The 26,188-nt window shown below is 47.2% G+C and overlaps 1 protein-coding gene across 3 annotated transcripts in view; it reads right to left on the bottom strand.

Moving 5' to 3' along the window:
• Nucleotides 1-26,188, bottom strand: part of ZBTB7C (zinc finger and BTB domain containing 7C) — a 381,637-nt gene that overhangs the window by 103,729 nt on the left and 251,720 nt on the right. Inside the window, exon 1 of one of the 3 annotated variants that reach the window (XM_033177800.1) lies at nucleotides 6,346-6,743. The exons of the other annotated variants lie outside the window; for them this stretch is intronic. The gene's annotated coding sequence lies outside the window, so the exon portion shown is untranslated. Of the gene's footprint in view, nucleotides 1-6,345; nucleotides 6,744-26,188 lie in introns of those variants that run through there. 3 annotated transcript variants of the gene reach the window in all.

Here is a 26,188-nt window from a genome sequence, read left to right as displayed (position 1 = left end):
TTTCAGCAGCAGAAGCCCTCTTTTATAAATAAAATTTTGTGCAGACCCAGACCCATGCAGATCTGTTGTGCTTTAGCCAGCTGTGTGAATCCCTGTGGAGAACACCAGCATAATCCATCCAACTCCCCATTTCAAGTCAGGAAACTGAGGCACAGAGAGGTTAAAAAGTGTTCTCAGACTTCACCACAATCACCTGCAGGCACCTGGTGGCCTCCCTCGAGATGCAACTTCAGTACTTCTTGGGTAGGCATGGGTATCTATAATTTTTTTTTATTTTTTATTTTTTTGAGATGCAGTCTTGCTCTGTCACGGAGGCTGGAATGCAGTGGTCCTATCTTAGCTCACTGCAACACCCACCTCCTGGGTTCAAGCGATTCTCCTGCCTCCGCCTCCCTAGTAGCTGGGATTACAGGTGCTCACCACCACACCTGGCTAATTTGTGTATTTTTAGTAGAGATAGGGTTTCACCATGTAGGTCAGGCAGGTCTTGAACTCCTGACCTCAAGTGATCCGCCTGTCTCCACGTCCCAAAGTGCTGGGATTACAGGCGTGGGCTATGGTGCCTGGCCTGTAATCTTTCAAAAGACTTTATAGGTGATTGCAACATGTAATCAGGTTTGGAAACTGCTGGACTAAAGGACTAAGCACTATTTGATGGTGAAGAGTCCATTCACAGCACAGTGTAGTCCAGGCTGCTCTTGTGCCATACAAGCCAAACTCCATTACAATAACTTCCAGGAAGCACTGGGATTCATTTCTGGTCTTCAGGTTTGGCTACACTGAACATGATGCCATTGAATGGCTAATGACCAGGACTTAGGATGTTCTAATGAAAAGATAATTTTTTTTTTTAAATTTTAAATATTTGGTAGTCTTCAAACTAGGTGAGTTCCCAGTTTGTCTTTGTTAAGAGTTAGTTATCCTGGTCAGTCCCATAGGCATAAAACTAGGATAAAATGATTTCATTGTGGAGCTGAAATATCAGCATGAAATAGAGTACCCAGCCATACAAAGCCAATGTCTTATAGGAACATAGAGGGAAAGCTCGGTATAGAGCTCCGGGACATGCAAAGGAAACACCAGGGTGTGCAGGATGCTCAAGAGGTCTGAATGGCTCTCACTATACCTATAGAAAGCAAGCATGACTGAGCTGATCCCAGAATATTTCCTGGCTACTGTTCCCTTGAGCATATAAACCCTTAAAAATAGAATGGCTACAATAAAAAGGCCATATTATCAACAAGTCTTGGTGAGGATATGGAGAAACTGGAACCATCACATACATACCTGCTGGTGGGAATGTAAAATGGTATGGCCACTGTAAGAAAACATTCTGGTAGTTTCCCAAAGGGTAACTATCCAGTTACCATATGAACCAGCAATTCCACTCCTAGGTATATACCCCAAAGAAATGAAAATCTGGGTCCACACAAAAACTTGCAAATGATTGTTCAAAACAGCATTATTTACAAAAACCAAATATGGAAACAACCTAAATATCCATCATGGTAAATGGATTTACCCATGATGGGTAAATATCATTAGGAATGGGTAAATAAAATATGGTATATCCACACAAGAAATATTCAGCAATAAAGAGAAATGAAGGACTAATGCACGCTACAAAGCTAATGACTCAAAAGTGGTAGGTTAGTTGAAAGACACTAGTCACAAAAGACCACATATTATCTGATTTTATTTATATGAAAGGTCCAGAATAGGCAGATCTATAGAGACAAAAGGTAGATTATTGGTAACCCAGGACAGGGGATTGGGGTGAAATGGGCAGCGACTGCTAATGGGTACAGTATTTCCTTTGGAGTAATCAAATACTATAAAACTCATAATGGTAATGGTTACACAGCCCTGCAAATATGCTAAAAACCATTGAATTTACACTTTGAATGGGTAGATTATATGCCATGTGAATTACATTTCAATAAACCTTATTTACTGTTTTATTAAGAAAAACAGAAACAAAACAAGCATTAGAAAAGTTTCTATTGCTTAGGTTCTATTTAATAGACGCAGTCTCTGCTAGATTTCCCTAGGGCTTATGGATGGCAAGTGTCAACAGGAGCTGAGACCACTGTCATCTCTCCAGTGACCTCTTCCAGTGGCTCCAGAAAAACCAGTGGACCAAACTGTTGTCTCCAGAAACAACTGAACAGAATTGTCAGCCAGAATCCACAGCCAAGAAAGCAATAGCCCTGCATGTATGTGTACAACGCATATGTGTAGGCAGCACAGATTTTCCTGAAGGCCAAGTCCAACTATATGATATCATTTGGGAGGGTCACATGTACATTTGCATCTGGTTTGCATCTAATTTGGAAAAGCCAACATAGATCGTGTACCACATTATTAGGTAATTTTTCAAGTTTGGAGTCTCAGAGTTGCTCCACTCAATTTGTTCAGTGGATGGACTCAGTTATTGACTGATGAATTACAGCTTGCTCTGGGGTTCCTGGCCTAGGAGGGGCAGCCTGTGGTCATGCACGCTTTCCTGTTCTGTGCTCCATGCACACACAAGCCAAGCCACCATTGGGGGGCAGCTCTTAACCTACAGGGGGAGCCTCCTTCTCACTAGCTGGCCTCCGGCATAGAGGAGGGAGGTGCATGGGTGAGGATGAGGTGGAGTGAGGCCCACTCTAGCTGATCCCCTTCCAAGCAAGGCCTACATGGAGGGGGCCTTCCAAATGGAACAAAAGGGAAAATGACAGAAGAGAGCAAGCATTCCTATTTATCTAAACACAGGATCAAGATGTACAGCGGGAAAGTGAAATTATGCTGCAATTTTGAAAGTCATCCACTGAAGATAAACTCTCCTTTCAAAGGAATTACTCATTTCACTCCATCATGATACCTCAGGGTCTATCAGTATTCAAATTTATTAGGCAATAACATGCAGAATGCATGATATAAAGGGCCTGTTTCATCACCCATTCCCCACGCTATTTTTTTTTTTTTTTTTTGCTAAGTCATGAGAAGTGCAGTAAGTTAAAAATCAAACAAAAACTAACAAGCACATACACACAAGATGGAAAAGAAATCCTCCATGGAAGTTACTATGAAACAGGCGGCTTTAGAAAGGAAAAACACAATCTCTGACTAATATGAAGGAGACTCCAAATTGCTCTTGGCAACAATCTCTCAACCCGATTCCCCTCCCTCTATTCATCTCCACAGTTCCCAGCCAAAGGAAAATAAACTGAACAGCTCTCTCCCCGGCCCAACCTGTAGGGCTGCCTGGCTGAGCAAGGGCTGAGCAAACAAACATCCCCATGCAATTATACACCTGTGTAATTGCTGTAAACACTAGGACAGCCAGCCGGGTGCTCACTGCCCTTATCAAGCTGATAATCTCAATATTGGGGGAAAATGCCTTTATTCTGGCAGACGACATCAAGGTAGTATGCAATATGATCTTGCTACCTCAAACCCAGGATTTTTTTTTTTTTTTAAGAAAAAGAAGAAGAAACAAACTATTCTTCTAGCAAGAGTCGGTAACAATTCTGGGGAAGGAAAGTCCCAGAGCATCACTCAGATGGGTAATAGCTTCAAGGCAAGATTTATCAGTTCCCCTTCCTCACAAAAGTGATAGTTAATTTTAGAGGTAGTTATCTTACACCTATTACACCATTCAGGATGGAAGGAGAGTTAACAGGCCAAACGTCCCAGATTATTTATGGCTGCTCTGTCTCAAACATCTATCCAACACCATTCTATTAGGACAGATATGTCTGGTCAGCTAAAACGAAGGAGGACAGGATTCTCAGGAAATGGCATTGTAAGTGGAGATGTAAGTGGATGAAGGGTCTTTCAGTTGAGTCCTAAAACCGCCCCAGAAGGCCAAGATGAGCTGCTCTGTGAACCATGTATGGTCTAGAGACTTGGGTTCTAGTCTTGGCTTTGCTACCAACAAGTCCTGTGAATGTGGACAAGCTTCCCTCCCCAAGGTTAAGGGCAGGTGCTTGAAGCTGAATTCGAGTCCTATGAAAATGCCATCCTGGCCACCAGGAAGTAGGCAGATGCATCAGGAGGATGACACCCTGGGACAGTTCTCAGTCTGGCCAGCACTGATCCAAAGAGATGCCAGTCCTCTCAGAAACTGTTTGAGCTGCTTCTTGTCATCTCCAGCTGGCATGTGGCAAAAATGCAGACTCTTTGAAACCCACAACTGTAAACCCTAAATGAATAATCTGAACAGCAGGGGCTCAAACGGCTTCCTGGGCACTTGGGGCAGAGGCTGACTGTGCTGTGTGCACTCCACTGCATTCCCTTGAACCAGGGACAAGTCCTGGTAACTGCAGCATGGAGACTCCAGTCATTTTAACTTCCCCGCTCCTTCCTCTCCTTCCTTCTCCCTCTCCTCCTCTACATCCAGGCCTCCTGCTGCTGCTTCTCAGCAGCAATGCTTCCCAGGCTCCTTCCCGGGCTCCATCTCACTTCATCCAACCCTTTGAGGGTTGCACTATTACTACTATTCCCATTGACAGAGGCCAGAGATCCAGTGTGATTTCACTTACTGATGTATGCCCAGCACTTAGCATGGTACCTGGACACATACAGTAAACAATACAACAGTGTTGAATAAATGACTGATTGTTTGGAAAGATAATGACATTCAAAAAAAGTTAATATTAAATGTAACACATACTATTTTCTGTTGTACTATAATTATACAGAGTGATTCCTGTCTCCCAATTAAAGTGTAAGATTCTAAAACATGTGGGGTACAATGAGTGGCTTTGAATCCTGCCTCTGCTACTACCTGGACAATATACTTAATCCATTTGAGCCTCAGTTTCCCCATCTGCAAAGTGGGGCTAATGATTCATATCTGATGTGACCTAATATGAGTCTTTTTTGGGAGAGTGGGTTCTTTGTCTGTGCAGCCCACGTTGTGCCTTAAGGGGGAGGACGGCACTGGGGCTACTTTCCTTTCCTAGAGTTTCACCCAGTGGGGGTTCCTGAACCTTTCTAAGCCCAGAGAGGATTTAACTGGGTGAAAGAAGGGGGACAGAGGGAGTGGAGCTGAAACTTGAACCTGACAGAGCCTTTACCACCTCCAAGCCAGCGCGCCCCTCCCCCTTCCAAAAAAATCTTCATCTCATCTGGAGAAACTGCCCACTTGTTTCAATCCCTTCCTTTCCATTTTCAAAATTCTGCATTTAGAAGAACTGGAAGTGGTCTACCACTAGCCGACCAGTAAGTCGCTGGAGTGGGGCTTCCTTCTGCGTGGAGCTGGGTACCAGCTATTAAAAGAGAGAAGGCAGCCGCCCGCTGCCTACCCGCCTGTCAGCACACAGCCGGGACAACGGAAGCCAGGAACAGAAAGGAACGACCCCGGAGCCCTCACCACAGAGCACGGAGTGGTGCACCAGACGACGCTCGATGCTACGAGCAGGGTGGGCGGCGGGGGCTGTGGGTGCTGGGATGGGGGGAAGCTCTCTCCATCGTTCTTCCCAGGCCAGCCCTGCGGCCGCTGCGCCCGCCTGCAGGAACTCAGGCGCTCCAGAGGGTGACGCGGGCCCGGGGGCCCGCGGGAGTAGGGACGCACCGGGTCAGTCCTTATGCGCCACCCACACCGGGCCGCCTCCGGAGCTGGAAGACTCGCCTTCCGGCTCGACTCGCCTGCTCCGGTGGGAGTGCTCCCCATCCACTCACCCCCAGGTTGGCGCTCAGGGAAAGGCCCCCCACCTACCCAGTTCAGCCCGCGATTCAAGCCCAGGGACCTGACAGGACTCCCGCCGCGCGCCGAGCTGGACTTCTGCCAATCGCTCCTTTAATTTCTACCCGTATCGCCGGACCTCGACTTTAGCCAAGTTGCCATGGCTTTTGTCCCCCCTCCCAGGCGCCCCCAAGTTTTTCATCTGACGCTCGGGAGAACCAAGCATTCTTGGGGGAGACAATTTAAACTACTAATGTACACCCGCAACTCCCTCTCGAGTGCCCTTACGGTCCTTCCGCTGGCCCCTCGCCCCAAAGGAGCCCGCTGGCGTGGGCCAGCTGTAATGGGGCAGCGGCGAGAGTTGCTCTCTGCAGAGTTCCAGATCCTATCTCCTATTCCGGGGGAGGTGCGCAGCCCCACGCCCCGCAGGAGCTCCGGCGAGGCGGGGGTTTGAACGCCTTGCGGACGCCGCCACCCGCGCCAGCCGGAACCGCCCCGCGGCCACCCGGCCACAGGGTCCCCGCAGCGTGCAGCGAGAATGCCCGCAGCGCCCGAGCTCTCCCGGCCGCCCGGAAGGGCTTCCTCCCCACCCCCTCCCCACGGCCCGGCCGCTGGGCTCCCCAGAGCCCCGATCCCAGCCTCGAGGCAGTCCAAGGCCGACGCAGACCCACCTGGCCGCCCAGGGGACGCCGCGCTGGTGCCCGGGCAGTGTCCTGAGCGCCGCCAGGGTCCCAGGCTGGGAATCCACGCGGCCGCGCTGCTCGGGGGAGCCTGCCGCAGCCGGCAGGAGGTTGTCATTGATTCGTGCTGGGCGAGTTAAGCCATTCCAGGAGTGGTTTTGAGCGAGCACTCCCTCCCCTCCCTCCAACCAGAAGTATTTGGCCGGGAGCCCCTTTGGTCCACCTGTACTGTCAAGCGCAGGACAGGACGATCTCACCACTCGCGCTTTACGCTTCACTTTATGACACCAAATTAAGCTCTTTGGAAAACGTAAAGCAGAAATAAAGGCAAGGGCGGTGGAGGAGCTTTTCTTGCTTTTCTTTTCCCCTCTTTTCTCCCGGGTTCCTCCGTTTTGTTTTTTGTGGGTTCCCCCCCTTTCTCTAGTACTTCACAAAATGACTTACCACTTATCTCAAAGCAAGGGAGGCTTTTTATTATTATTGTTTTATTCAATTCAGCGTGTCTGTCTTTTTAGAGGCAATTTTATTTCCATTTGCCTGAAACCTAAGCCCAATAAAATTACTAGAATTATATGTTTTCTCCTTACAGGGTCGTGAGTGTAACTTAACCAAATCAAACACTGCATAGCAATCCTTTAAGTAACAAAAAAAGAGGGAGTGCAGGAAGTAACCACAGAACTGCAGCTCTCTCCTCCGCTGGGGGTCATGAGATCTTGTGGGTAGGACCCACAGACACCCCTTCCCCTCCAACAAACACACATATCACGCAGGCTGACTCAGAAATGCCAACTGGAGGTTCCAGCAGCCCACACCAGGGTGGGCCAGCCACCAATCACAGAGGTGTCGCCAAACACCCTCTCCCAGGCCTTTCCTTCAAACCTCACACAAACCTTTCCTTCAAGCCTTCTTGAAAACTGCCACCTGGGAGGCTCTGGCCAGCTGGGTGCTGTCAGGCCTCTTTTACCCTGGAACTGACTGGTCACCTGGAGGAAATAACCATTAACGCCTTGACACCTCTGCTGACTGTTTTCAGAAATGGGGGGAGAGCCAGGGGAGCGAATCTTTCTTGTTGATTATCTTTCCCCGGTGTCATGGAAAACAAACACAAAACAAAGGAGTCCAATGAGGTGCTTGGCCTTCCGTGGCCTCTGCCACCCTTCCTGGGCAGGCCATGAGCCTTAAAGCATCCTGAAACCAGAAGTAAATCTCAAAGGTATGTTGGCCATGAAGGTCTAGGGATGAGGCTGTGATTTGCAGAGCCCCAGAAAGATGGTTCAGACAAAACTATCTCCTCCAACAGGTGCCCCTCACCTGAAATTCCAATGTTACAGATTCATTCCTTCTTGGGATATGCCCTGCAGGAAGCCTGCCCCAGAGAGGCAGGCAAACTTGCTTCAAGAAGGCAGGAAGGGTCAGGTCTGTCTCTGTGGTTCCCTCTAAAACTGTAAATACCCACCGCTGCAGGCAGGGGAGTAGGCGTCTCCACAATGGACTAGAACGCATCTGTCAGACCCTCCATGCTGTGGAAAGAGGGCTGTGGACCGCTGCGTGAGGTGAGAGAGAGGCTGGGCGGCCAGGATGTGGTGGGAAGAGGCTGCTAGGTCAGGGAATTGGGTGCTGAAGGGAAGAAGCGGGGGTGCTTCATCAGTGCAGGTGGACAGTTTCCAAGATTGGATGACTCCATAGCTTTTTATCAAAAACCAGGTACTCCCGGAACACCCAAGCCAAAGACTGAGAAGTCAAATCCCTTTGTCCACAAAGGCACTAGTTAAATATCCAATGAAGCATAACTCCACACTCCACTCCCAGACTCAGGAGGTAAAGGTGCCAACACATGACCTGGATGGAATCAGTATGAATCCAGAAGTGTTTGCTGAGTGCCCATAAAGGGTTTGCCTCAATGGCCTGGGTGGAGGTGGGGTGGGTGCGGTGCAGTGCAGTGCCAACCTCAGAGCCTCTCATCTTGTGGGGCAGATAAAGCACAGGCGGACTGGACAGTGGGGCAAGGTGCATCCACCACCCCGTGGGTGCATAAGGAACAGGGCAGTGCTTTTGCAGAGCAGTTAGTAAGGCAGGCTCACAGGGACAGGGCTCCAGGAGGAGTGGGGCTATCTGGTCTGGAAGATGGTGCTGCAGGGAGCAGGAGAGGAGGGCATGTCAGGTGTGGGAGTGGAGGCAAGGGGGGAGTCACTGAGGAAAGCCAGCAGCTGGCCTGGCTCAGAGGGTTCTCTCAGTGGTTAAGACGACAGGAGGGGGTCTATGGGGTAGAGCCAGTTTATGGGTACAGCTTCTGGCTGAAAGGAGAGAGTACAGGGCAGGGCCTGATTTGGAGAGGAGGAAGGATGGGAGCACCTTTTCAAACCCAGCTGGAGCGGGATGTGGGAGGGAAGCTGTAGGGAGGGGTGTGCAGAGTTGAGGTGCCCAGCCCAGCCTACCCCCAGGCGGCTCCTCCTAGCCAGGGCTCCAGCCCCTGGACTGGAAGGAGTGTCTGGATAGGCTATGCGTGGTGCCAGGGCCAATGATATTGCAGCCAAGAGCCTGGGGAGAGCTGGCTGCTGTCCAGCCCACCGGCTGGGTCCTGCAGTGGACAGTGAATGCCACTCCTCCCTCCCCCTAATCACTGTGTGTGTGTCCTGCTGGGACACACCCTTTGGAATGGCTCTGGGCACAAAGTGGGGAGCGCCGCCCCACTAGCTCCAGCCTCCCTCGGTGCCAGCTGCCTCCTGGGAACAGGAACATAAAGCAGTCTCAGTGAAGTGGGTGGGGAGAGGGGGCTAGGGGAGGCTCCCAAAGCCACCCACAGAAGGGGCTCTGGGTGCACCAGACTCCAGATCTGAGTGTGCATTTCCTTTTGGGTCCAGGTTCCTTCCTAGGCCCTCTTTGGCCGCCGCCTCCTCCTCCTCCTCTCCTCCTCCTCCTCCTCTTCCTCCTCCTCCTCCTCAGCTCCCTTCCTCCAGCCCTAGCCCTTCTCAGCCCCCACCTCTGGCTCCCCGCCTTCCCAGTTCAGGTCAGCCAGAGCACGTGGAAGCCCGCTGGCTTCACAGGGCAAGCCTGCCCTGACTTTCACAGCTGGCTCCAAACTCAACAACTCACTCGTGTTCCAGTGAGGATGCAAGCTCCTACTTCAACCACCAAGCATGGCTCAGAAGGCTAAACAGAAGCACATAAGCAAACATGCTACTGTCTTAACTTGAAACCTCAGCAGGGCCTAGTCATCGGCTGGGGTTGTGATGTAGGCACACAAACAGCTTTGTGCAGACAAGCACACACAGATACAGAGTGTCTGCACACATGTGCATAAAGACGCAGACACATGTATGAGCTCTGTGATCTGCAGAGAGTAATACTGACTGAGGGCCTCTGCCCTCACTCCTTACAACCACACAGTGAGGTAGATCTTGTTATTTCCTCCATCTTACTGATAAGGAAACTGGGGATTAGAGAGGTTTTATAACTTGTTTAAGGTCACACTGCCTGACATATGATAAAACTGGACATCACACTCCATCTTTGTGATTCTGGTGTCTGGTGACCCAAGGCAACCCTGGGGTTCAAGCTCTGGCTCTTTGGTTCGTACAATTGGTTTCCTAAGGGGCAGTGGGGTTTGCTGATGCATGCCTCAGTTTCTCCTTCTGAACAAGCAGGGTAAATGACTCTTCCTGAACCCAAGGGTATTGTTAGGCAGAAGGAGGCTGAGATGGAGGTTGCCCTTTGGTAGAGTGCTGAAGCAAGTCATCCTAGAAGATGCGCAGACACAGAATGAGTGGTACTCAAGTCAGAAACTCAGCGCCACCCTTGCTGCCTCCCTCTCCTTCCTGGCCCCCACCCCCGCCCCCAGCCAAACCATCCACCAGCGAGTCTGTCTCTAAAACAGAGCTCAAACCTACCCTCTTCCTGCCATCTCTGCCACTGCTGCCCTTGGCCGAGCCTCTATCCCCTCTCACCTTGACTTCTGTAGGCACCTCCTAACTGGTCTCTCTGCCCCATTCCTGTCCTGCTCCTTCGGCCCAAAGCCACACAACTGCCAAAGCAATCCACTTAAAACAGCCATCTGGTCCTGTCACAGGGCACTTACATGCACTTTATACTACTCACCACAGCCCGCAAGGCCCTTCTCTTACCAAACTCCCCGCACCCCATACTTCAATCACAGACAGGCACCCCTCCTTCCTTCTCCTTCCTGCTGTGGGACTTGGCTTATGCAAATTTCCCAGGCTGAAATGCTCCCCCAACTTTGGGTCTTGCAGGAATGTCACCTCCTCAGAGAGGGCTTTCCTAACCACATAGATAAATTAGGATCTTGTACCCCATTATCTAGCTCAGACCCTTGATCAAAGGATTCATGCTTGCATTGATTTTATTATTTGACGGTCCCTCCCACTAGAATGTAGGCTACTTGAGGGCAAGGACCCATGCATCTTTTCTTACTGTATCGTGTGTGGTATGTCACTGGCCCCAGGCAGGTATGTGTGGAACAGGTGTTTATTGAGAGAATCCTAGATCTGGGAAACAGAAGGACTGGATCTTGTCTTGATGAAATTCTTCCATTGTAGAGAAAATTTGTGAACCAGGGTGGAAAAGTAACCCATAATCTCATCACATTAGATAGACTAATATTTATGGCATCATGGTGGCATGGGCAGTGGGTCAGTCTTTCTTTCACTGGAGTGAAGATTTCACACCGCATTTAACAGGCTCCACCTGTCATTCCTCCTTGTATTTCTTGGATGCTCAACAAATGTTTAATTGAATTTTGAGGAAAACTGAAAGAAAATGCAACCAGCTCAAGGGAGGAGGGCCATGCCAAGCCTCTTCCTTCGTGGCCCTTCTGGCTTCCTGTCCAATCACAGGCTATGACCTCACCGTTCTGAAGTCCACTGTTTGTATATTAGCACCTGTGGATTGTAATGGCATGGCTCTATCACTTTCATCCACAGATCATATTTTATTGAAATGTATTAAATGCCAATTTGAAATAACAATGCATTGCTGTTTAGCATCGAGAACAGACAGGGAGCCACGAACTGAAGCTAAGCTACACTTTAACAGCCCTTTATATGGTCATCGAGTTTACCCCAATCTGTTAGTTGCCAAGGCTACATACATTTCTGCTACTGTGTTTTAGGGGGGCGACCCAGCCATTTGGAACCTATCAGCCATTTGCCAAACCCCATCAAACTCCTCCACTTCTTCCAGAACATAATGATGATGCAGAGAAACAGAGTCCTTTGGCCTTACTGGCCTTTGGCTGCCCTGTCCTGCAGGGGCTGCAAGGCAAGGAAGGGCAAGGAGCTGTGGCCCCAGAGGGAGGACTGGGTGCCGGCAGAGCCTGCCTCCCATTTAGGAGCACTCGGAGACCAGCCGGTGCTTGTCCGAGGCCCTCGGGAACCTCCGAGGAGGAGGTGTGGGCCAAGCACAGGTGCTGGGTTGTTCTCTCTGCGGGAAAGTACCCTGCCAGGCTGGGGTGCAGGGCAGGGCTCCGAGCCTGGCTGGCTGCACAGTAGGCTGTGCAGGGTCCCAGCCCTCTGCTCACAGCCTGAGGGCCCCAGGGCTGCCAGGGCCTCGCCCTCCTCCCAGACTGTATCAGGTAACACCATCAGGCACCCACTGTGGGAGGAGGGGAGGGTGCCAGGCAGGAGCTTCAGCTAAGCCTGGCTTGTGGGGAGGAGTGGGGGGTGGCTGGGCCTGTCACCATGGATCCCAGAGGAGGAGGGCTTGGTCAGAATTTGGTCAAGGTGGGAGAGTGGCAGGAAAGGGGGTGGCACCACTAGCTAGGGGAGGCAGATTCCCTCTTATCTTCCTTCCTCCCTCTCTCCTTCTTCACTCCTCCCTCTCTCCTTCTTCACTCCTCCCTCTCTCCTTTCTTGACTCTTCCTTCCTATTCACCTTTCTTCTCCCTTCCTCCTCCTTTCACTCCTCTCTCCCTTCCTTCCCTTCACAGGCATGTACTACCTATTCTGTGCCCCACGCTACTCCAGGCTTTGGCTATAAAGTGGTGAACAATCCACGTGGTCTCCACTCTTATGGAGCTGACCTTCTTCTAGAAGGGGAAAGATAATAAACAGATAAACATCTACCATGAACTCAGGTGGGCGAGTCCAGATCATTCAGCCCCATCCTTAGGCAAACCACTTCTCCATCTCCAGCAGCCTCTCACCTCATTTGCTTCCTACCCTCAGGGGCCAGGAGCAGCATTATAGCTCCCACATACAGTGAGGAAGTGGGGCTGAGGGTGGGGAGGAGACTTGCCCGAGGTCACACTGGGACCACAAGTAGAGCTGCTGCAGTGGAACCTTGGCCTCCCAGGAGAGTGCTCTCTTCCTCCAGCAGGGTCACTGGCACTTACCTCCAAAGCAGGGGAGATTTAATTCTGTGCTTCTAAAGACATTTTCTGTTTTTAAGAAAATATTTATGCACAGAAAACTAAGGGAAAAAAATGCACTAAGAACCTCACCCTAGGACAAACAACTAATTCACTTTATATTAAATTAGCACTTACTGTGTGTAAGTCAGGATCCCTGAGGCTCTAGGCAGCCCCAAGAGCTGAGGTCTGGCTACATTAGCTACAAACTGTCACCATGACCCACAATCCCTTTGTCAGCCCCGAAGAGCTGACAAAGACCCTCTCCTTCAATAAATCTTAGACAGGTTTCTCTGAGCCCCTCTTGTCCTTGGCCCTGTCTTTGGCCAGCCTAGTCCAGTTTTAACAAAAATGCTGCTAAGTCAGGTTAGCAAGAATCCCCCATCCCTTGATATCTAATCATCTTGACCTGCTGGCCTGCCTTCTGCAAGAATCCTGTTAAGTCAGTTCAGCGAGGATCCCTCTACCTTTGATGTCTCCTCTTGGTAATTTTCCATCCACTCACCACCCTCTGCATCTTGACTATAAATCCGTACTTGTCTTTGTATTTGGTGTTGAACCCGGATCCCTCTCCCCTATTGCAGTCCAGCTCAACTCTGAATATCACAAGGACAAGTGGGAGTACCCCTATGCAATAGTTCTGAATAGTCTTTAGGCCAGGAGCGGTGGCTCACGCCTGTAATCTTAGCACTTTGGGAGGCTGAGGTAGGCGGATCACTTTAGGTCAGGAGTTGGAGACCAGCCTGGCCAACATGGTGAAAGCCCAGTTTTTACTAAAAATACGAAAATTAGCAGGACATGGTGGCGCCTGCCTGTAATCCCAGCTACTTGGGAGGCTGAGGCAGAAGAATCGCTTGAAGCTGGGAGGCGGAGGTTGCAGTGAGCCAAGATCGCACCACTGCACTCCAGCCTGGGTGACAGAGCAAGACACCTTCTCAAAAAGAAAAGAAAAGAAATTTTTTACCATCTTAACGACTACATAAACAAAACTTTTCCTCTTTTTTTTTTTTTTTTTTTAGACAGGGTCTCACTTTGTCACCCAGGCTGGAGTGCAGTGGCACAAACAGGGCTCTCTGCAGCCTCAACCTCCCAGCTCAAGTAATCCTCCGACCTCAGCCTCCCAAGTAGCTGGGACTATAGGTGCATGCCACCATGCCTGGCTAATTTTTGTATTTTGTTGTAGAGACAGGGTTTTGTTATGTTACCCAGGTTGGTTGCAAATTCCTGAGCTCAAGTCATCTGTCAGCCTCAGCCTCCCAAAATACTAGGATGACAGCTGTGAGCCACTGCACCAGTCCAATTTTTTTCTTTAATAGTTATGTTGCTGTGACTTGGACAGCCTCAGATTTATCACTGTACCCCTGACCTCTCACTCAGGACTCCAAGTGTGTGTCCTTGAAGCCTTTGTCTTCACTCCCGATTGAGGGATTGGGGAGTCTATGGGTGAGTTCTACTCCTGATGAAACCCAGTGCTCCAGATGATAGTCCACTGAAGGACACATTTTCATTCTTAAGATTCTGAGTGTGCTCTCTGAGGCTGGGTTACAGTCCCAGGTTTCTTAGGTTGAAAGGTACTTATCTGAGAAAGAATCTTCCTGGATGGACATCTTCTTGGCTCTTTTCAGTAGAGAGTCATTCCCTGACCTTTGAGAAGGGGCATTCCTGGTTCTTTGGGTAGGCCTCTACTTTAGAATCTGGGTTACAGACTCAGGCAAACTGAGACTGCGTTGGAGTCCCAGGCATCTTTGTTGGGGAGAAGTCATTAGTTAATAACGTGGGAACTTCTCAGTGGACTGGAAACCGTCTTCTGGAAGCCCTGCTGACTATATGTCCCACAATAATGGCACAAACTCTGTCTGCTTCCTTTCTTGTTGGCATAATTTACTGGATAACCTAGAACTTCAATGACTTACAACTGGCCCCTCAAAGGCTTGTCCCTTCCCATTGCTTTCGCTCCTTTCTCCTCCTCTTACCACCTTCATCTTCCCTTCAGCTCCCTGGGCCCTTCAGCACGTCCCCTTTGCCATCTCTCTGCCCAACATTGACACTTCAGCCCCTCAACTCCCTACAGTCATTTGAACTTTAGACCCCTGTCCTGATTGTGGGTCTCAAGGGACTCAGGGAATCCCTGCTAAGCAACTACATATCAGGGCAAAAGAAAATCTTAAAAGTCTCCTCCACAAATATTGGTAAAAAGCTTCAGCTGTCTTATTGAGCAGGCAACCTTAACTTATCCCATCTGTCAAAACACAATTCAGATAAAAAGAGGAAGTGGGGCAATAACAAGAGCCAATGATGATATAGATATAGACCAGTGAGCTTTGTATTACTCTGTTTATGTAACTCATGGCTAAAATTTCAGAATAAAAGGTGAAATAGATGGTCTCCATTTGTGTCTATCTGTATGTTTATGTGTGCATGTATGTATATATATGTGATATTTTTCTATCTCTGGATAGCATTACCAAATTAATATATAAAATATTTTATGAGATCTCTATTCAAATTGGCTTAAATTAAATATACCTTAAAATCTCAGAAATATAGACACTAATCCAAATGTTTTTCAAGTTCATGTGATTTAGGTAAACCATTGGAAAGTGAGAATAATTTAATATTGCTGGTTTAATAAAATGAGCCATATCTTTTGAGTTATCGGCATTGAGTATAATACGATTATACATTTTGTATTTAACTTTTTCCTAGGTTTTTTGCTTTTGTAATTTTTTTGTTTAGATACTTGCCTAAAATGCATGTGTTGTAAAAATAGAAGAGGGAAATAACTTGAGATGATGGCTAGCTTTGTCTAGTGTATTGTGAAATTTTGATAAAAAATTCAAGCATATGTGTCAAGAACATGTGTATTAATTTAAGTGGGATAGAAGTTTTATAAATGGACATCTCAATAATAATTATGTTTTATAATATCTGATTAAAAATTGTTTCCAAAATTTTTTGTAATTTGCAACATTAGACCTATGCTAAATTAAGCAATAGATATTAATTACTAGACCATTTCTAAATAAACTACTGAAACATTAATTACTAAGCATAAGTTTAAGTTTACATACTTTTGGCTACTTATTTTTATCTAGTACAGAGAAGCTATCTGTTTTTGGGTATGTTAATAAACTTATTTTTGCCACCTGAAGAACTGTACTATGACACAACACATACCTATAAAAAATGTAAAATGATATATTCATAAAATTTGCTAGTCTGCTAGATAATCCTGGCATATGACAGACAATTTGCAATTGCCTACTTCACATTCTAAATAAAATCTTGATCTAGAACTGATTTTTAGATTTTCCAGAAGGCCTCTGGGAAATCTCAAAAAATTTTTTCTTTCACCTTGTAAAAAGAGATATTAAAAAAAATTAGTCTTATGTTAAGGTTAAATGTTATTCGTATAAATATTTCAGAAATTGTATAAACTTCCAAGAAAATTTTCAGTACACTTGCTGTTGATATGTCCTGGCATAATGTTATCAGTCATAATTTTGGTTATTGTTTAAAACACCATGTGCCACAGAAATCACCAAATTTCCTTGTCAAACACACTCTCATCAGATTAACTATGGCCATTTTAAGTCTCTTGTCATCCACTGATACTTTTTGTTTTATTCTGATTGTTCTCTGAAAGTGTTTTCCACCAACTGCAGGCCAGAGTACTTTGTCTTCAATAATCAGGGACTACACCAGGTAGTCTGGGATACAGGCTTCTGATGGGGTTACTTTGGTAATTTTTATTTTTATTTATTTTTAATTTTTGTTAATTTATTCTTTTTGAGACAGAGTCTCACTCTGTCACCCAGGCTGTAGTGCAGTGGTGCCATCTTGGCTCACTGCAACCTCCGCCTCCTGGGTTCAAGTGATTCTCGTGCCTCAGCATCCCAAGTAGATGGGATTACAGGCATACGCCACCATGTCTGGCTAATTTTTGTGTTTTTTTGTGGAAAAAGGGTTTCATCATGTTGGCCAGGCTGATCTCGAACTCCTGACCTGAAGTGATCTGCCTGCCTCAGCCTTTCGGAGTGCTGGGATTACACACATGAACTACTGCACCCAGCCCTGCTTTGGTAATTTTTAAATTACACCACTGAACTTAATCCAGATTTCCAAACTTCTGGTTGACAGGTTCTTAAAACTGCTGACCCAAGATGAAGCAGAGCAAGAGTTAATTACATGGGACTGAATGAACTGATGAAGGATAACTATTGTTTTTGCTTGAATATTATTGCCAGCTTTCAGGAACCTCTTTTCCTTTTCTCTTAAGCTATCTGTGAACTCACAACAGTTTACATTATATATATATATACACACACACACATATATATGTATATACACACACACACACACACACACACACATATATATATATTTTTTTTTTTTTTGAGAGGGAGTCTCACTCTGTCACCCAGGCTGGAGTGCAGTGATGCGATCTCGGCTCACTACAGCCTCTGCCTCCTGGGTTCAAGCCATTCTGCCTCACCCTTTGGAGTAGCTGGGATTTCAGGCACGCCACCACACCTGGCTAATTGTTGTATTATTAGTAGAGACGGGGTTTCACCATGTTGGCCAGGGTGGTCTCAAACTCCTGACCTCAGGTGATCCGCTCACCTCGGCCTCCCAAAGTGCTGATGTTACAGGCATGAGCTGCCGTGCCCGGCCAATTATGCTTTTTTAAAACAGAAATGAAGCATTTCTCTTTTTCTCCCTGCCTAACCCCTCCAGAATTCAAAATTCTTTTTTTGAGCAGGGGTGGGGGAGTTGGAGGGACGAAGTTTTGCTCTGTCACCCAGGCTGGAGTGCAATGGCGTGATCTTAGCATACCGCAACCTCCACCTCCTGGGTTCAAGTGATTCTCGTGCCTCAGCATCCCAAGTAGATGGGATTACAGGCATACGCCACCATGTCTGGCTAATTTTTGTGTTTTTTTGTGGAAAAAGGGTTTCATCATGTTGGCCAGGCTGATCTCGAACTCCTGACCTGAAGTGATCTGCCTGCCTCAGCCTTTCGGAGTGCTGGGATTACACACATGAACTACTGCACCCAGCCCTGCTTTGGTAATTTTTAAATTACACCACTGAACTTAATCCAGATTTCCAAACTTCTGGTTGACAGGTTCTTAAAACTGCTGACCCAAGATGAAGCAGAGCAAGAGTTAATTACATGGGACTGAATGAACTGATGAAGGATAACTATTGTTTTTGCTTGAATATTATTGCCAGCTTTCAGGAACCTCTTTTCCTTTTCTCTTAAGCTATCTGTGAACTCACAACAGTTTACATTATATATATATATACACACACACACATATATATGTATATACACACACACACACACACCACACACACACACACATATATATATATTTTTTTTTTTTTGAGAGGGAGTCTCACTCTGTCACCCAGGCTGGAGTGCAGTGATGCGATCTCGGCTCACTACAGCCTCTGCCTCCTGGGTTCAAGCCATTCTGCCTCACCCTTTGGAGTAGCTGGGATTTCAGGCACGCCACCACACCTGGCTAATTGTTGTATTATTAGTAGAGACGGGGTTTCACCATGTTGGCCAGGGTGGTCTCAAACTCCTGACCTCAGGTGATCCGCTCACCTCGGCCTCCCAAAGTGCTGATGTTACAGGCATGAGCTGCCGTGCCCGGCCAATTATGCTTTTTTAAAACAGAAATGAAGCATTTCTCTTTTTCTCCCTGCCTAACCCCTCCAGAATTCAAAATTCTTTTTTTGAGCAGGGGTGGGGGAGTTGGAGGGACGAAGTTTTGCTCTGTCACCCAGGCTGGAGTGCAATGGCGTGATCTTAGCATACCGCAACCTCCACCTCCTGGGTTCAAGTGATTCTCCTGCCTCAGCCTCCTGAATAGCTGGGATTATAGGCACCTGCCACCACAGCTAACTAATTTTTGTTTTTTTTGCATTTTTTAGTAGAGATGGGATTTCACCATGCTGGCCAGGCTGGTCTCGAACTCCTGACCTCAGGTGATATGCCTGCCTCAGGCTCCCAAAGTGTTGGGATTATAGGCGTGAGCCATTACACCTGGCCAGAAATTCTTATCAAATGTTCTCATCTTCATGGAATATATTTATTTGCACAAGTTCAATAAGAATCTGTCCTCCTTATAAAAGGACACGATGGGAAATATTGGTTATATAACCAAGGCGTTGACTGGAATGTCACATTTGAAACTGATGCATTAGATATGACCAGACAGTCTTAAGGAACTGAAGTGGACTTGACGGACCCAGTGCTTACAACACCTTCTAGGGAAAGCCAGCCTGGTACCTGACTTACAGTGTCCTCAGCATTACAGATGAGTAAAGAAGGTCACTTCCTGCCAGGCCCAGGAGGCTTAGGGTATTTTGGGAACTTCAGGAAGAGAAGATTTACCCAAAATCTGTAGGTGCTACAGGCAAAATCTGGTGATGAGTTCTTGCCTTGCCTTCATAGCTTTCAAAGGTACAATCTGAGATTCCTTATGAAAAGTTCCAGCAAAGCAAATTTAAAAAGGCCTATGTGATCAATTACCATTCTTGCTGCACTTATGTAAGTAATCAGGCCAAAGGTAATAAGACCAGCCTTATTTTATAAAGAACAAGAATCTTACTTTGATTATCTTTGAACCAAAAGAGGAGTGGCTATGAAGAGAAATTTTATAGAAATTTTGACAGAAAACTATAGGACACTCTTGTGGGTTATCAGATTCCTGTCCTGTTCATTGGCTATGAGGTTTTCTTATCCACCTGTAAATTAGATTAGATCCTGCCAGCTAACACATTCTATTAGTGCCCACTTTCTCCTTTGCTAGGTATTTAACTAGGAGGAGGAAGGGTAGTAACAGGGATGGGGAAGATGAGGGCAGGCCTGTGTGTGTGCGCGCACGTGTGTGTGCGTGTGTGTGCGTGTGTGAGCGTGCACGTGCACATGCTCATCTGTATGCATGCATGCTCATGTGGCTATAATGTGTGAGGAGTCACAGTGAGTAGAAGGTTCAGAAGCTGGGCTGGGTGGCTGACTGCTAGATGGGGAAGGGGTGAGCACAGCAGCTTTGGTGTTATTTCAACACCAAACAGGGCTGACACCCTCCAGGAAAGCATCTTCTCTAGCTGGCTCCAGCATACTGAGGCAGAGATTAGCCTCACCCCTAGTGCTAGTCAGTGTGCCACTGCCAGGAGACATTGAGTATGGCTGAGCCAATCCACAGCTCTTCCCCATCTAGCAATGTGGGCCAAGACAAATCGCCAGGGTAGTAGGTCAGAACAATGACCTTCATCCCACTGCAAGACCAGTAAGACAAGAACCATCTGTCTTGCCAATAGGCCAAGGTTAGGCTTGTATGATCGATGGGGGAACAGGGCAGAACTAAATGGCCCCTACATAGATCAAAACAATGATCAAAACAATGATAACAAAATAATCATAATGGTGGCAAGCATTGTGCTAAGAACTTTGCATGCATTATTTCTTCTTCTTCTTTTTTTATTTTTATTTTTGAGAAGGAGTCTCACTCTGTTGCCTAGGCTAGAATGCAATGGTGTAATCTCAGCTCACTGCAACCTCCACCTTCCGGGTTCAAGTGATTCTCTTGCCTCAGTCTCCTGAGTAGCTGGGATTAGGGCACGCACCACCACGCCTGACTAATTTTTATATTTTTAGTAGAGATGAGGTTTCTCCATGTTGGTCAGGTTGGTCTCAAACTCCTGACATTGTGATCCACCTGCCTCAGCCTCCCAAAGTGCTGGGATTACAGGCGTGAGCCATGGTGCCTGGCCTGCATGCATAATTTCTTTTAACTGTCACCAACAGTTCTATGAAGTCAGTATATTATTATTCCCTTTTCATAGAATGGCCCCTCAGAGCCAGGATCTGAACTCAGGTCACATTTACTGCCTGTAAAAGTCACTTTAAATCCTGGGGAACTGTATAAGGTGGCTCAGAGTATTTTTGGATTTCAAATGCAGTAGGAGAAGCTGGGCTCAGTGGCTCATGCCTGTAATCCCAGCACTTTGGGAGGCCGAGGTGGGCAGACCACCTTAGGTCAGGAGTTCGTGACCAGCCTGGCCAACGTGGCAAAGTCTAAAATTAGTAGGTTTTATACTACTAAAAACACAAAAATTAGCTGGGTGTGGTGGCATGCACCTGTAATCCCAGCTACTCAGGAGGCTGAGTTAAGAGAATCGCTTGAACCCGGGAGGCCGAGGTTGCAGTGAGTTGAGATCAGCCACTGCACTCCAGCCTGGGAGACAGAGCGAGACTCCATCTCAAAAAAAAAAAAAAAAAAAAAAAAAAAAAAAATACACTAGGAGAAACCAAAGCAAGGCAGAAGGTAGGACCTGTTAAGCTAACAGGGGTAAAACAGACTATGGCCTTGTCCGACACTGTAGATGCTGTTTCAGGGAATCTCAAAGCAGAGAATAAGTAGCTCTCTGTCTCACACAGTTAGCAGATTTACGTAGCAGTAAGTTCTAGGACAAATGCAAATTTGAAGTCCCGGATAAGGGCTTTACATCTCACTGATGAAAAGAAGAGGTGCAAGAGCCTGGATTGTGCCATCTAAGGACATGCTGTGCAAGGACTGAAGCATGGTGGCATTTCTCAGTATGTGGATTTCGAATCCTCTGCTAGAATCTCCTGGGCAGATGCTTACAATGCAGACTCCTGGGCCCCAGTTCAGAGCCACTGAGTCAGAATCTGAACTCCAAATCTGCATTTTTCACAGATCTCTAAGGATGCATGCTGCTGACTTGGAAGAAGCAGTGACAATTGGTAACTGATTGGTTTGGCCTTGCTGGTTGGTGGCCCCTGGTTGAGAATCAGTGCCCTCCTTCAGGTGTGTTGTGGCTGGAGGATGGGAGCAGGAGGAGGTTTTCAACTGCTGGATTGCATCTGAAGCATGTTCACCACACTGATCACTTTTAATGGCTGCATAAAATGCCACCAGTGGACACAGCATGACATACTTAACCACTCCTCTACTCTGGGACACTGGGGCCCTTTCCGTATTAGAGCTAACATTACGATGAACATCCTTAGACATACTGCCTTCATATTTTGAATGACTGCCTTAGGTGAGATTCTTAGAAGGATGAAGCGGGTATGAACATATTCATGGTGCCTAACATATAATATTAAATTGCATTTTCCACTTAGGCTGACACCTGCACTGTTCAAGAGAGTCCATCTCACCACAGCACTGCCAGCATTTCAGTCTCCTCACTCTAAAGATAAGGAAATGGAGGCTGGATTGTTGAAGCAACCTGTGACCTGCCCAGAGCTACACACCTAGTCAATGCCAGAACTAAGACCAGAACCCAGGGAGTTCTTGTTCATGGGCCAGGGCGTTTTGCCACTGCTGAGTTCTTCAGTCTCCAATCAGACAGGAGGGAAAAATCAAGCTTGGAACACCATTCTCTCTCTGTTCCAATCTCCCTGCCAGCTCTGACTTCACTCGCTGCACTAGAAGCTCACATTTCCGTGCTTTTCGTGGTTTCTCTGCCTTGAAAACTGGGCCTCTCTTCTCTCTGCTCGAGCTCCACATCCTCCCTGGGCCCTGCTCTGATCAGTCAGAGGTCATTCCATACTTGCACCGCAGGTCAGATGTAGATATGCGGGTGGAAGCAGTGGGACAAAGGTGAGGTGACAGCCAAGGGGAGGGACACAGGCCAGCCAGCCCTGTCACAGGAGGGAAGATAGTGTAGGAGGACGGGTGGGACCAGTTGACAGTGGGCGAGGGGGTGAGTTGGCCTGCTAGTCTTAGGAGTCTGACTATGGTGGGGAGGGTTTCAGTTCACACCTACCCGGCCACATGCTACTTACTGGGACACAGGGTGTTTACATAGGAGAGCTGGGCTCTGGCTTCCACAAGGTCCTTAATAGGGCCTCTGGTGGACTTCAGAGAATCCTTAGATCCCCAGCTAAACCATATGCAAAACTGTACAAGTATGTAAGTATGTTCCTTTTTCTGGGAGATAGCCCATTAGTATTCATCAGATTTTCAAGAAAATTTATGACCTTTGAAATGTTCAAAAAAAATTCAGGTGAAAGGCAGGTTGTCTACTAGAACTATAATCTGTTTGTTGTATGAATTATATATTGTTTTACCTATGGTAGGGAAAGAGAAAATAATCACAGGTGGCATTTCTCAGACAGATGATTGATTGATAGATGATAGAACAGATGATTGATACACGAATAGAAAAAACAAATCTACATTTAATAGGTACCATAAAGAATCATTACTCATGCCACCTACATTTCTTATTTTTCCACTGCATGAGAAGAAGATGGTGGAGCTGGGAGGAGGCAGGAAGCCTGGTGCTGAGGTGTTCAGAGTCACTGCCCTCCGCAGATGATCAGAGGCAAAGATAAAGTCTTGGTGTAGTGATGAAGTCAGTTAGTGGGAAAACGGGATTTGGTTTCGCAACTTTTCCAGAGCTGTCTCTTGCATAAGATGGGACACACTTGAAAATAATCACGATGAGCCCTTATTGAGCACGTAGTGGGTGTCAGGCACTGTGCTAAGCGCTTTGCAAGTATTATCTTGTTTACTTCTCACCTGGTGGTTTGGGCAGCACTAGAACTTCCATCTCACAAGGGAGGAAATGCAGGCCCAGGGATGTTAAGTCACTCTCCCCAAAGCACACAGCTGTGAGTGGAACAATGGGTACCTGAAGCGAGGCAGGGTGGGTTCCCAGCTGGGGCTTCTGGTGCCTGGGCAAGATACAGTCTTTGAGAGCAGTGATGTTGGGATGTCAGAATCAACCCCATCCTTGTCTTCCACAAAAGGGCTGGACTCTGAATATCAAAACTCTCCTCTTCCCTTTGCCTTTAAAGGCATAGTGAAGCACATACAGTTGAAATTATCCAGGCTAATTGTTCATTAGATGTTATTGAGCATCTAATATGAGCCAGACAACATATAAAAGGCTTTATAGTCATTTTCTTAATTTCACCATTACAACAAGCTTTTAAGGTGAGGATTAGCATGCCCATTTTACAGATGGGGTACTGAGGTACAAGAAGTTTAGAGGAACTGCCTGAGGTCAGCTAGTAGAGGGAGGGGAGCTAGATTGCACCCACTCTCTTTCTGCTTCTCTGCCCCTCCCTGGGTAATACAGGGTACAAAGGTACAAGGGGATGGCTTCCTTGTTGGGGTCTGCATGATGATTAGGGCATGAGAAAGACCCAGGGAGCTTCCTGCCATGGTCCAAAGGAAAAAAGTGAAGCAAGGAAGAAGGGAAGAAAAGAAAACATGGATGAAACATGGGCTATATGTCAGGCAGTACCAAGATGTTGATGAATGATCCAAATATATTGCTGCAATTTCAAAAGTCTTACAAAAGAGGGGCACTGGCCACTGGCCATAGGCCTGTGAATTGGTCCACCCTGAGCCATTCACTCCAGGATACACTCAGAGGTATGATTACGTCTTTCTGGAATTTGGCTGTGTTCTTTGAGGTCAAAGCTCCTGGCCTCATGAAATGTTCTTGAGAGGTTCAAGTAAATATGGGATACACACTTCGTGAAAATGGTGGTTCCCTCAGTCCTTCCTCTCTCAGGGTTTTGAACTTGGTTCTGGAAGCCCCAGGGCCTAGAAGGCATGAAGCACAGGAGGCTGTAGGACTAGCCAGCTCCGAGGACAGGGTCAGGAAGTGACTAGTGGACAGGGTGATGGCTGTGGCTCAGGGTCATGGCTGGGAAACTCGGAAAGGGAGGACTCTGAAAACTGTGTCAAGTCCAAAGGCCAAAGCTGGATGCAGAATCTGAGAGGCCTTTGGCAGCGGAACACATAGCCCGTGTTCCCAGTAAGCAAGCAAGGGTTAGGGCCGGGCACAATTCTGGGCATGTGGCCCTGTCACCTGGGGTCCTGACAGGCAGGCATGACCAGGGGTCACAAATTCATCTGAATGGCCAAGAGGTCAATCTAGGTAGGAGGAAGTGGTGTGAGGACAGACCCTAGCTCTCACAGATGATGCAGAGCCTGAGGGATACCTGAGCAGGGGAGGAGCACTCTGCAGGCAGGGGCACAGCCCTGGGACTGTTCTCTGGCACAGGACAAGGTCTGAGCTGTAACCAGGAAGAGCAGGGGAACCCCAGAGGAGTGTAGCCATTGACTGCATACCAAAAGCAAGACCAAGCCTACAGCTGTCATTCTTTCTTGGCAGTCTCCAAAATCTGCCCTGTTCAATTCTTTAAGGGTTCCCTCTCCCAACTTAACAGTCCCTTTGGGTCTGGCATTTCCTTTCATTTTAGAAAATAAAACTTTGTGCTTCTTAAGTCTTGAAAGCAATATAGACACCTTGTGGAAAACTTGATGAGTCTAGGACCCTATTATAAAGGCAGTTTTTTTACCCTGTCTTCTTCACTAGCCATTTTATAGGGAGCATCATCCCATAATGCACTCGCCCTCACCCTCCATCCCAACCTTTCCCACTGCCTCATTTGAAGTCTTACCTGCAAGTGACCCTGGCTGTCATCTGGGTCCTTGATTAAATGAGTCACACTCTGAGCTATATTGCCACTGCTAAACGCTCAAGTCCTAGTCTCTTTATGGGAATTGTTTAAAAGATCCGAAGAAGTCAAGTCTGCGTAATAGGAACCCAGAGAAACTCTCACTAGCAATGCCAGTCCTCACCCAGTGCTGCCTCCTAGAGCCCCCAAATGTGGGAAGAGCTGGTGCGCAACTGAATTCTCATTAGCAGTCCCTTACCCTATATTCTCATTTGGCATCTGGTCCCATGTAGGCTTGGAAACTAGAAAACCAAATGTTAAAACTGTGCATGAAATAGAAGCAAATAGGCCCCATGTGACAAGGGCCCCAAGGGAGTGTGTTGGGGTATGTATCCTCTGATCTCTTGTCACAGGAACATTTGTCCTATGTTCCAAATAAAAATTATTGTATTTTTCTCTCAGGTTCTTGGCTCTGTCCCAGATACAGGAGTAAGCCAAATAAATAAGGATTCCCTGTAACTCTAATATTCCTTACATGTTATATAGGGTTTTATTTCTTTGAAATGTAAACGATTTCCTTCTCGGTGCTATAACATTTTTGTGGTGTGGTCATCTCATTGCAGGAAGGGGACGCACCTACATTTTATATTTCACTCCTCTGGGCAGGCTGAAAACTACCACTGGTTTAGTGCAAACCAATGTAGGGTTAGACTAGAAAAACCAGATTTTTAGATTTTACTTTATCTCAAATTGGACTGTGTGACTCTAACCGGGTTGGAAATAGAAGATTACTCAGACTGTCAAAGTTGCTGGGCCCTTCACAGACCCTAAAGACCCAGACTCTCACTTGACCCCTGTGGAAGGACAGTGAGCCCAAGGTTACAAAAGAAGCGATTGGCTAATCTCCTCCACAAGAGACCTTATGAAATGACTAACAACATCCTGTGTAGGAACGTGTGCATTTAAAACCCACCTTATTCCCAAAAGGATTTGAGCCAGCTTACA

This window comes from Trachypithecus francoisi, unplaced genomic scaffold (assembly GCF_009764315.1).
Source record: "Trachypithecus francoisi isolate TF-2019V2 unplaced genomic scaffold, Tfra_2.0 Lachesis_group19, whole genome shotgun sequence".
NCBI lineage: Eukaryota > Metazoa > Chordata > Mammalia > Primates > Cercopithecidae > Trachypithecus > Trachypithecus francoisi.
The sequence above is the reverse complement of the archived record's forward strand: the minus strand, read 5'-3'. Positions and strand labels throughout refer to the sequence as shown.